At 41.3% G+C, this 12,193-nt stretch overlaps 1 protein-coding gene across 2 annotated transcripts in view; it reads left to right on the top strand.

Moving 5' to 3' along the window:
• CDK13 (cyclin dependent kinase 13) overlaps positions 1-12,193 on the top strand; it is an 89,875-nt gene that overhangs the window by 16,692 nt on the left and 60,990 nt on the right. The gene's annotated exons all lie outside the window — the stretch shown is intronic.

The following is a 12,193-nucleotide window of genomic DNA, read 5'->3' as shown; positions in this document are numbered from 1 at the left end:
CTGGATATTTTAGCTCGCTACCCCACAACACTGGCTCCTATTGATGGTTATTTAAATGTCTCCATAAGCTTTGTCTATACATTGTATTGAATAGTTCTAAGAATTTTGTACATGTCCTGAGTACAGATAAAAATATTTTGTTTTCTGTGACTCACTTTGTATAGTATTGAGTAAAAGTTTCAAAATTTTTGTGAAATAAAATTTTTTAGATTTTTATGATTTGCATTTTTGTGCTAGAATTATTTATTTATTAGTTTATTTATTTTGGAAAGTCAGATATACAGAGAGGAGGAGAGATAGAGGAAGATCTTCCGTCCGATGGTTCATTCCCTAAGCGGGCGCAATGGCTGGAGCTGAGCCAATCTGAAGTCAGGAGCCAGGAGCTTCTTCCTGGTGTCCCATGTGGGTACAGGGTTCCAAGGCTTTGGGACGTCCTTGACTGCTTTCCCAGGGCACAAGCAGGGAGCTGGATAGGAAGCAGGGCCACCCGGATTACAACTGGTGCCCATATGGTATCCCGGTGTGTTGAAGGTGAGGACTTTAGCCACTATGCTATTGCGCCGAGCCCAATAATTTTTTATTTTTGTTTGACCTGTAGTCACAAAAATTTCTCCTTGGCTTTGCAGGATACATCTTTAATTTACCACTCTGCTTAAAGGAGAAAGTTTTTTCTTTGTACATTCTCTTAATTCTTCTAATTGTGTGTAGGAGAAAGTGTAGTTTTTAAATTTTTATTTTACTATTTTATTGAAGATTTATTATTTTTATTGAAAAGGTAGCTCAGGTTTACAGAGAGCCAGAAAGATCTTGCATCCGTTGATTTGCTTCTCAAATGGCCACAATTGCTGCAGCTGAACTGTTCTGAAGCCAGGAGCCCGGAATCTCTTCTAAACCTCCCACATGAGGGCAGGGTCCCAAGGCTTTTGTTTCGTTTGCTGCTGCTTTCCCAGGCCACAGGCAGGGAGCTGGATGAGTAATGGAGCAGCTGGGATAGGAATTGGCACACCCAAATGGGATCCTGATGCTTGAAGATTGAAGATTAGCTAGTTGAGACATTGTGCTGGGCCTGGGGTGGGAGTGGGCTTTGTTTTAATAGTTATTGCAAAGTGAGGAGTTTGCAAACCCATGTGGGCCTTCCGTTAGAATGGTTAGGGTCAAGAGTAGGGGGTGGAGTTGGGGTAGTATGGTGGGTGTGATGAGTGTTTCAGTTTCTCTCCTGTGTCTCCAGGGAATAGGGCCAGAAGGGGGCTGGAGGAAGTAAAAGTGTGTTGTTCATTGCTGTCAAATTACATCTGTGCATAGGAAAAGAGTGTGGCAAAGAATGTTCCGAGTGTGTTACAGTGTGTTAAGTAAGTGGTTTGAAAAGTTTTGGCTTGGTTACACCAGAGGTGAGAAAGTCTAAGACCTGTTGGCTGTCCCTGTTTACCTCAGTGTGCCTGTAGACCTAATTGCTTGTCATAGAGCCTGACCTGGAGTGTTTAGCTTGTCCTTCTTTCCATGTTTTGATGAGGTACTTGAAGTCTTAATGTTGGAAAGAAAAAAATAAAATAACTAATAAAAAAGTCTTATGTTGGCTTAGATGGGCTGGCTGTCTCATATTCTGTGTTCATCTGAGTATACTTTCTGTTCTTGCACGAAGGTCAGCAGCTTGGCCTCAAGGTGGCCCATTCCTGCATCATATATGCTGGGGTTGGGCAACATGTCTATGTGGTTTTCCTTGAGATTGGGAATTGAGTGCTGTGTTCTAGTTGGGGAACCCCCTCAAGAAACCTCACCAAGGGGTGCTTTGCCCTTACTCTCTTGTGTACCAGTTGGTGCAGGATTGGGCTCAGACCGCCTCCCTGCACCAGCCAGTGCACATGTGTGGGTGCAGCTGCATGGTTAATCCCATCCTTTAGGGCCAGCTCTCCGGTATGTTGGTGGTTGGCATGGCCTTGTCTGGGAGACCCCAAAGAACTCCTACACTGTCTTATCCACCCCTGGTTTTTATGCCTACTGGTGGGTATTGCAGCCTAGCCTGACCCAGCCCCAGTTCTTAAGTCTACTGGAGAGTGCTGTGGCCTCGCCTGCCTGACCTACCCCCAGCTCTCATGCTCAGTAGTGAGTACTGCAGCTTAGTTTGTGCAGTCCCTATGAACTCCTACTGTGCTTGCACATGCTGGTGAGTGCTGCAGCCCAGTCCAGCCCAACCTGCTCCCAGTCCCAGCCTCTGGCAGGTGGTGCACCCCAGCAGGGATATCCCTAAAGATCCCCTATGAGGCCTGTCCCGAGCCCCGATTCTCTTATGTGTTGGTGGGTTCTGTGATTGTCCTTGTGTGACCTTCTCCAGGCCCCCTGTCCCTTTCCTGTGGGTGCTGCAGCATAGCCTGTCCCCAGTGCCAGCTCTCTCTGGCGAGTGCTGTAGTGTAGCCCAGTTCAGCCTACCTCCAGCTCTGACTTTGGCATGTGCTGATGAGTGCTGTGTCTTAGCCTGGCCTGGCCTGCTCCCAGTTCCAGCTCTTGACAGCTGTGCTATGGCCTGACCTGCCTACAAACACTGCGCTCCCTAGCTCTCCTGGCTTAACCTTCTGGCCTCTCTTCTGATCCACCCTGTCTCAACTCTATTGATTGCCTGTGGGTGCATTGGCCCCCTACATGGAAGCCCCCAGAAATCAGAGAATATGAGAACCTCCAGAGAGAATATGAGAAAGAGATAGTGCCAACATGTGAGAGTATTCCCATCCCATCCACATCTCAACATGTGAGAGTATTCACTTCCCGAATGTCTGCAGTGGCTCTGCTTCAGGACCAAATCTGGGAGTCAGGAAGTTATTCCAAATCTCCTAAGTGGGCTGCAGAGACCTGGCTGTTTGACCCATCATTGCTGTCTTCCTGATCAAACCTTCTATGTTAGTAGGAAATTGGATTTAAGAGCTGAGCTAGGGTATGGATCCTAGACTTTCTGATAAGGGACATGGATCAAATACTCCCTTCATCATTTCTATTGTTCTTGTCATGTATTTTCTTTCTCTGTGTAAAAGTAACACGTTTTGAGAAGATCTTCAACAAGTTCATGGAAAATGCATATTGTGAAAACTATGCACAGGTTTCAATTTATTTGCACCAGAAATATCTTTTTCTTCAAACTTTTTGAGTTTCCCTTTTATATTATACGTAGGCATGAAACTTAAGTGAAAAGAATCACATTGTTTTGGGTATTTATCTTAAATGCTCTTGCTTCCAGTAGTAGTATTTTCCTCTAGGCAGGAATAACTTTCAGTGTTTCTTAAAATATAGATGTGCCGTTTCGTATATGTCAAAAAATCTGCATTTTCATATATTTTTGCTATGCGTGGAATTCTAACCATTTGTTTACAATACCTTGATTTGTTCTGTTTCTGACTTGAATAGTTTAGTGAGGATGTCGTTTTTTTTTCTTGCTTCTAAATCCCAACAGTCTTCTTTTAAATCGTTGGGTCTCTTAAATACTTAGCACAGTTTGTGATATTAGGTAGTTGGGAAGCAGTAGTGATTTGGTTTGAAAGAGTTTGTTCATAAGGTCTGATGTTGAACTATGAATAAATTATTATTTTTTAAGAGGCAGCATTTCTTTTTTCTTCTTCCTTTTTGCTCCCAACCCCCACCCCGGCCAAGATTTAGTTTTTTAATTTGTTGGAAAGACAGAGTTACAAAGAGGTGGAGAGACACGGAGTTCCTCCATCTGCTGCTTCATTGTTCAAATGCTTGCAATGGCTGGAGCTCGACTGGTCCAAAGCCGGGAGTCTCCACTGGGTCTCCCATGTGGGTGCAAGGGCCCAAGCACTTGGGGGATCCTCTGCTGCTTTTCCAGAAACGCTAGCAGAGAGCTGGATGAGAAGTGGAGAAGCTGGACATGCCTAAAAGGGACACCGGCGTTGAAGGTGGAGACCAGTGTGCTATGCCACCATACTGGTCCCTGAATAAATTCTTAATGACTAGAGTGAAACAAATCAAACTGTACTTTTGGGTAAATTAAATACCAAGTTCTCCTTTATTCTTCCTACCCATTCTCTTTTTTTCTTGATTTTTCTTGGTTTAGAAATACATCTCAGGGCATGGCTCAGTGAAACATGAATACAGACAGTTTAGGCTCAGTGGACTAGAACTTGTATGCTCGAGCAAATCTGCAAAAACGCCAGTTATGGGTCTTTTTTTTTTTATAACTTTACTGTGACATAAAGAACATAAAAGAAATACACTTTCAGAATAATCAAACACTTTAGTTCTCTGTATTCTGGTTTTTAAATAAGTTTTAGGGAACAGTGGTTCACATACTACTAAATTATATAATTCTTTGGTTTTCGGCATGTTCAGAGTTGTGGACCCATCACCACTGTTTTTAAAACATGTTAATCACCCCAGAAGGAAACTGACCATTAATGTTTACTCTCTGTTGCTGCCTCCCACAATCCCTTGGCAGTCACCAGTCTGTGTTTTTTCTGTCTTGATGCATTTACCTCTTCTGACAGCTCATGGAAATAAGATCATATATACCTGGTCTTCTGTGACTAGCCTATTTTTTACTTGTGTTATTGTAACATGTATTGCTATTTTATTCCTTTCATAGCCAAATATTTCATTACATATATATCATATTTTGTTAGATATTGTTTTTGTTTGGTAGACATTTTAGCTATTAACTTTTTGGTTACTGTGATTACTGCTGTGAATATTCCTGTACAAATTCTTTTTTATTTCTCTTTAATGTATACCTAGGATTTCTGAGTTACCTGATGATTCTGTTTAGCATTTAGAGCAACTGCTTAACTATTTTCTAGAATGATTGACTGCATAGCAGTAGCAATGTCTCATCCGTTCTAGGTTCTCCACATTGACAGTAAAAATTGTCCTTTCAATTATAGCCTTGTTAGATTTTGAAATGGCATCTTAACTGCGGTTTGATTTGCATTTCTCTAATGACTTCTATAGTTGTGAATCTTTTCATTTTGAGTGAAGTTGTATATCTTTTTATATTTCTGGCCATTTATCCTTATAAAGAAAGATATCATCAAACCATTTGTGCATTTTAAAATTGGGTTTTCCTTTTATTGGTGAATCTTTTTTTTTTTTTTTTAAGATTTATTCATTTTATTACAGCCAGATATACACAGAGGAGGAGAGACAGAGAGGAAGATCCTCCGTCCGATGATTCACTCTCCAAGTGAGCCGCAACGGGCCGATGTGCGCGCCGATCTGAAGCCGGGAACCTGGAACCTCTTCTGGGTCTCCCACGCGGGTGCAGGGTCCCAATGCATTGGTCCGTCCCCAACTGCCTTCCCAGGCCACAAGCAGGGAGCTGGATGGGAAGTGGAGCTGCTGGGATTAGAACCGGCGCCCATATGGGATCCCGGGGCTTTCAAGGCGAGGACTTTAGCCGCTAGGCCATGCCGCCGGGCCCTTATTGGTGAATCTTAAAGAGTCATTTATATAACCACATGTTACATAATAATGTTTTGGTCAGTGTTTTATACTACTACATGCAACAGTGATCTTTAAGATTATATCATCTCGTGATATCCTATTTGTTTTAGCTTGTGTAAGTATGTTTTGTGGTTTTAAAAAAGTTATATTTATTTATTTATTTATTTTTATCTATATTTATTTTTATTGGAAGAAAGGAGAGACAGAGAGAAAGATCTCCCATTCACTGGCTCATTCCCCAATTGGCTGGAGCTGAGCTGATTTGAAGCCAGGAGCTTCTTTTAGGTCTCCTATGTGGGTGCAGGGTTCAAGGCTTTGGGCCATCCTCTGTTGCTTTCCCAGGCCACAAGCAGGGAGCTGGATGGGAAATGGAGCAGCTAGGATACGAACCATTGTTTATGTGGGTTCCTGGTGCATACAGGGCGAGGACTTTAGTCACTAGGCTACTGCACTGGGCTTGTATATTGTGTTTTGCCTTTCTCAGAATCTGTCTCCATTTTCGAACAATACCTGATTGTATATTCCCTTCTCAGGTGTAATGATTTGTAAGTATTTTCTTTAATTATGTCACTTTGTTTTTGGTTTCATTTTAAAGCACAAGTATTTTATTTTTACTTTTATTTGTTTTATTTACTTTTTGTTTTATTCCTTTTACTTGAAAGAATAATATATAGAGAGAAACAGAATCTTTTATCTTCTGGTTTACTCCCCATATGATTGCCACATCCAGACCTGGGCTGGTTTGAAGCTTGGAGCCAAGAGCTTCTCCTTGGCCTAGCACATGACTTAAGCCATTCTCTGCTGCTTTGCTAGACCGTAAGCAGGAAACTGGATCAAAGGTGTAATCAATGGGACACAAATTGGCGCTCAAATGATGCCAGTGCCATGGGCAAGAGGATAAGTTTGTAAGCCACTGTGCTGACCCCAGGTTTTTCATTTTAATGAAGTCCAGTTAATTTTATTGCTTCTGCTTTGGTATCACATATAAGGAATTTTCAATTCCTGAGGTTAGGAAGATTTGTTCCTGTATTTTGTTCCTGTATTTTATTCAAAATTCTATAGTTTTTCATTTTTATTTTTAAGTTTTTTTTTTTTTATTTTTTAATTTGGAAAGTCCAGGTTATAGAGAGAGACAGAGATCTTTCATCCATTGTTTGACTCCTGAAAATAGCTGCAACCACCAGAGCTGGGCCCGACCAAGGTTGGGAGCCAGGAGCTTCGTTTGGATGTTTCCATGCATATTGGTGCAGGGGCCAAGGCCCTACGTAGGGAGCTGGATGGGACGTGAAACAGCTGAGGCAGGAACTGTGCCTCTGTGGGATACCAGTGCTGGCAAGAAGAAGATTAGTTTGTTAGGCCATTGTTCTGAGCCAGGAGACTGTCCTTGGAAGTTTTCCACACGGGTGCAGGGTCCCAAGACTTTGGATTTTTTACTTCTTTCCCAGGCCATAAGCAGGGAGCAAGGTGGGAGGTGGAGCAGCCAGGGCTTGAACCGGTAACCATATGGCACCCAACGCTTGCAAGGTGAGAATTTAACCATGTAGCCATTGCATTGGACCCAAACTCATCCCTCCTCCCCCCAAGATTCATCCATTTCTTTGAAAGATAGAATTACTTGGAGATGGAGGGAGGGAAGGAAGGAGGGAAATAAAGGAGCAAGAGAGATTACCAGGGGGAATGGATGGGAAGTATAGCAGCCAGGACTCAAACGGCTTATGTTGTTACAGACCTAGCCCCTAGATTTCAGCTTAATTTGTGATGGGTAGAAAAATTAAAAAATGGAGGGGGAGGAATACTGTATATTAGCAGTAAAATAGTGTCTGAGTTTTAAAATTGTTACTTATTTTTATTTTTAAAAAGTTGGAGGGAGGGAGGTGGAGAGGGAAAGAGATATTCTTCCATCCCCTGATTCAAAGCCTGATTGCTATGCTAAGCCAGGAGCTTCATCCTGTTCTCTCACAGGAGTAGCAAGGTGCAAACACTCGGGCCATCTTCTGATGATTTTCCAAGGCCACTAACAGGGAACTGGATTAGAAGTAGAGCAGCTGGGACAATCTGAAACCTGCATGGAGTGGCATTGTCATATCAGGTAGATTTACCAGCTGTTACAACATGGACCACCACTGTAGCTGGCTTTTAATTAGAAGGCTTGGGCTTTTGCATATTGAGTCTATCTGACTTCATCTCTAAATAGATTGTTTAATTGTCTTTGTTCCCCATATTTAATTTCTGTATACTTCAGTTGGAATGAAGAGCAAATCACATGCAGAATTCCTTTAAACAGATTTTGTACATTGTGAAGTTCAGTTTGATTATTAATGGACTTCTGTCTCTGGTGTTGCGAAGAACTGTTGAATGATTAACAAAAAAAAAGAATTACAACTTATTTCTGCTCCTCAGAGAGGATATATTCTCTGTTAAACAGTAGTATTGTATACCTTAACAAGGGCTTAGATTAAGTGTGATTTCAAAGCAAAGAGAACAGATTGTTGTTGTTGGTGAAACTTTAAGAAGCAAGGACTCTTGGGCCCGGCGGCGTGGCCTAGTGGTTAAAGTCCTCGCCTTGAAGGCCCCGGGATCCCATATGGGCGCCGGTTCTGATCCTGGCAGCTCCACTTCCCATCCAGCTCTCTGCTTGTGGTCTGGGAAAGCAGTTGAGGACGGCCCAAGGATTTGGCACACTGCACCCGCATGGGAAGATCTGGAAGAGGTTCCTGGTTCCCAGCTTTGGATCGGCGCGCACCGGCCCGTTGCGGATCACTTGGGGAGTGAAACATCGGATGGAAGATCTTCCTCTCTGTCTCTCCTCCTCTCTGTATATCTGGCTGTAATAAAATGAATAAAATCTTAAAAAAAAAAAAAAAGCAAGGACTCTTGTACTAGAACTAGAAAGATGGGTGAAAACTTGGTAAAAGATGGAGGGAAAGAGATATTCTTATTAGGTAAATCTGTAGGAGAATAAGCACTGAAGCATTAAGAAAATTCAGGGGTCTGGTGTGATGGCTCAGTGTCTAAATCCTTGCCTTGCATGCACCAGGATTCCATATGGGCCAATTTGTGTCCTGGCTGCTCCACTTCCCATCCAGCTCCCTGCTTGTGGCCTGGGAAAGCAGTCAAGCACAGCCCTTGGGACCCTGCACCTGCATGTGGGGGCCTGGAAGAAACTCCTTGCTCCTGGCTTCAGATCAGCTTAGTTCCGGTCGTTATGACCATTTGGGGAGTGAACCAGTGGATGGAAGATCTTTCTCTGTCTCTCCTTCTGTCTGTAAATCTGATTTTCCAATGAAAATAAATAAACAATAAAAAAGGCAAATTCAGGAATTGATAAAGAAAGGTTAGGACCAGACATTATGGATCAGGTTGATATTAAGAAGGTGAATTTTAGTATAGAGGAATAGTAATACAATAGAATACTAATATAATACAAAAACAGTACTAATAGAAAAGAAATACTAATAAATACAATAATTGTATTTGTGTGAATTTTATTGAGTATCTGCTCTTGTCAGGTTTATGCTAGAAATCAAATGTGAAGAAAAAAACCTTGGTTGAGAAAGGCAGAGTATCTGTTTATTGTACAGACTTATGAACGAGCTGTAGTGAAATGGCACAAGGAACATCTCTAATTTCTTGACACAGTCAGAAAACTATATAGAGGTGATAAATTTTTATGAGAAATAAAATATTGCTTTATGAGGTGAGATGTAGGGACCGTGAGAGAATCTAGAACTGGCAGACACTTCATGTCTGCCTGGAAAATAGCTTTCATATTAAGATGGCAAAGTTTTGGTAGAGGAATAATTGGAATTTATTCAGAAACCTGGCTCAATAGCTTAGTGAAGTCCTTGCCTTCCATACACCAGGATCCCATATGGACACCGGTTCATATCCCGGCAGCTCCACTTCCCTTCTAGCTCCCTGCTTGTGGGCTGGGAAAGCAGTGGAGGACGGCCCAACGCGTTGGACCCTGCACCTGTGTGAGATCTGGAAGAGGCTCCTGGCTCAGATTGGCACAGCTCCAACCATTGCAGTGACTTGGGGAGTGAGTCATCGGATGGAAGATGCTGCTCCGTCTCTCCTCCTCTCTGTATATCTGACCTTCCAGTAAAAATAAATTAATATTTAAACAACTAGCACTTCGTATAGCATTTTCATATTTGGGGAGCATTTTCATGTTTTTTTTTCAGTTGTTAATAACAGGTTTTTGAAATGGACATAGTTACTATTAATATATGAAAATGCCAAGATAGAAAAATTAGACTTATACAGGTTGGTGTTGTGGTATATGGTCAAGCTGCCTCCAGCAGTGGGATGTTGGTGTCACAGGTGCAGCTTTAATGTGCTGTGACACAGTGTTGGCCCCATTTGGTAAAATTTTTACCAAAGGAATCTGAGTTTAAGACCTGGAATGTAGCTATCATTCAGAGTTCTAGAAGTAAACATAAAATGACTTAGTTATAGATAAAGAGGAGGAATTGATTAAGCGTTCTCCCTGGGATGTTTTCACTAGTAATGGAAGTCTGAATGGACAAGAAAAATATTCTCATTGGCACCTGATGAGCACTGTGAAGAGGGGTCCTTACAGAGCTTGTGTTTGTTAATTTGGGCTGATTTTTAGAAGACCTGGACTCTTAGGGAAACTGTGATGTAAGTAAGTGCACAATACACCATGTTCAGTCTCTGTGGGACATTAGCTAATCCAACAGTGAGCGTACTAATTTTGTGTCAGGATGTTGGGTTTTTGTTCTAGTTCTAGTTTGTGTAAATTGAGCAAGTTTCTTAGAAACAGAAATGTCTGTTCATTAGGGAGAAGCAGTGACCATTTGGAGACTAAAAATAAGCAGCTAATATGTGTTCAGGGTAAAGTCACCAATTCAGAAATATTAGAAGAATAAAAACTTTTACCGATTTGAGAGGGAGAGGGAGAAAGAGGAATTTCCCATCCATGATTTACTCCATAAATGCATGCAATAAGTGGAACTTTGCCAAACTGAAACCAGAGCTGGTAACAGTCCAGGTCTGGTGTGTGGCTAGCTGGCACTCAGCTGCTGGAGTACCCTTTGCTGAATCTTAAGGCACGCATAGCAGGAAGTGGGAATTGGGACAGCAGCCCCGGCACTGATAGAGGTTGTTGACATCTCAAGCAGTATCTTACCGTTTAGACCAAAAGCTGGGTCCATAACATTTTTTGAAGAAATCTCTTTAAAATGTAATTTGCTACATAGTTTTAGAGTTGTTCTCTAATTATGTCTTTGATAAAAATGGCCTAAAAATGAGTTTTTGTTGAGGTTCCTAAACTATATTTGTTACAATCAATAAATATATTATTAGAATTTATTAACAAAAAATATACAATATCTGAGTGTAAGACTAGGACATGAAATTCAAGGAGTAACTTCTGTGGGGAGATGGAGGAGCTGGAGGTGAAGGAGGGTTTATCTAGAAGGATTCAATGGGTATAGTGACCAAATAGCATACATTTCGCATGTCTGAATATCCTTTTCATAGAACAAAGACTTTTCTCAGTGTTTGTTAATAGCTCTCTAGTTTGATAAAATTTACTTCCTGAGCTTAAAACTCATACTGAAATATAATTGTGTTTCTGAAATTGATGGTCTTGGTTTTTCGTAAGTTGTGTTCTAAGGTGTCTCTGCCTGCTGCTGCCTTTGATGACAGTCTGTGCTTTCTGTGCCCATCAGGATCTGATCAGGACTTACATTGGACTGTTTTGAGCTCAACAGAGTCTGAAGGCAAAGGAAATTAAAAATGGGCCATGTGTTTGATATATGGTGCATTTGGTTCTATATTAGAGTTATGCAAGTTATTTTATAACGAAGTTATCATTTCATGTTTAGTCAAACATTTCCTCATTTCCATGAATACTTGTAAGCTTACTGAAGATCTTAATCATTAGTGTAATGTGAATATTTAATAACAAGTAAGTGTGTCTAAAGCAGTCTTATGTAAATTTTTTGTGTAAAATAAGGGATTTTGTGAAATTTTAAGCTAGATAATGACTATTCATTGGGCCTTAATGTAAACTTGTTTTTGAAAGAAACAAAAAAGAAATCTATTTGAGATTCTTGCTTTTTGAGGGGAGGACAAGATTTATTTATGTTTATTGGAAAGTCAGATTTACAGAGAAAAGGAGAGACAGAAAGACCTTAAGTCTGCTGGTTCACTCTCCAAGTGACCGCAGTGGCTGGAACTGAGTTACTCCGAAGCCAAGAGCCTGGAGTCTCTTCTAAGCTTCCCACATGGGTGCAGGATCCCAAGGCTTTGAGTCATCCTCTACTGCTTTCCCAGGCCACAAGCAGAGACCTGGAAGGGAAGTAGAGAAGCCAGGACATGAGCTGGCCAACATAGGATCCCAGCACATGCAATACAATGATTTAATTACTGAACTATCTTGCTGGGCCCTATTTGAGCTTATTCTAAACAGTATTATTTTGTTTTCATGCAAGAATTACAGAATGTTTCTAAATAGTTCTTTGCAAATATATATATATTTTAAAATTTTGCAACATATTTTTTTATTTAAGATTTATTTGTTTTTATTTGAAAATCAGAATTACACACAGAGAGAGTGTCCATCTGTTATATCATTCCCCAAATGATCACAGTGTCCAGAGATGGGTTGGTCTGAAGCCAGGAGCTTGTTCTGGATCTTCCATGTGGGTGCAGGGGCCCAAGGGCTATAGCTGTCCTCCACTGCTTTCCCACGCTGTAAACGGGGTGCTGGATCAAAAGTGGG

The sequence above is a fragment of the Ochotona princeps genome, chromosome 20, assembly GCF_030435755.1.
Source record: "Ochotona princeps isolate mOchPri1 chromosome 20, mOchPri1.hap1, whole genome shotgun sequence".
In the NCBI taxonomy this organism is placed as follows: Eukaryota; Metazoa; Chordata; class Mammalia; order Lagomorpha; family Ochotonidae; genus Ochotona; species Ochotona princeps.
Note: the sequence above shows the minus strand (reverse complement) of the source record. Positions and strands in the feature narration are given on the sequence as shown.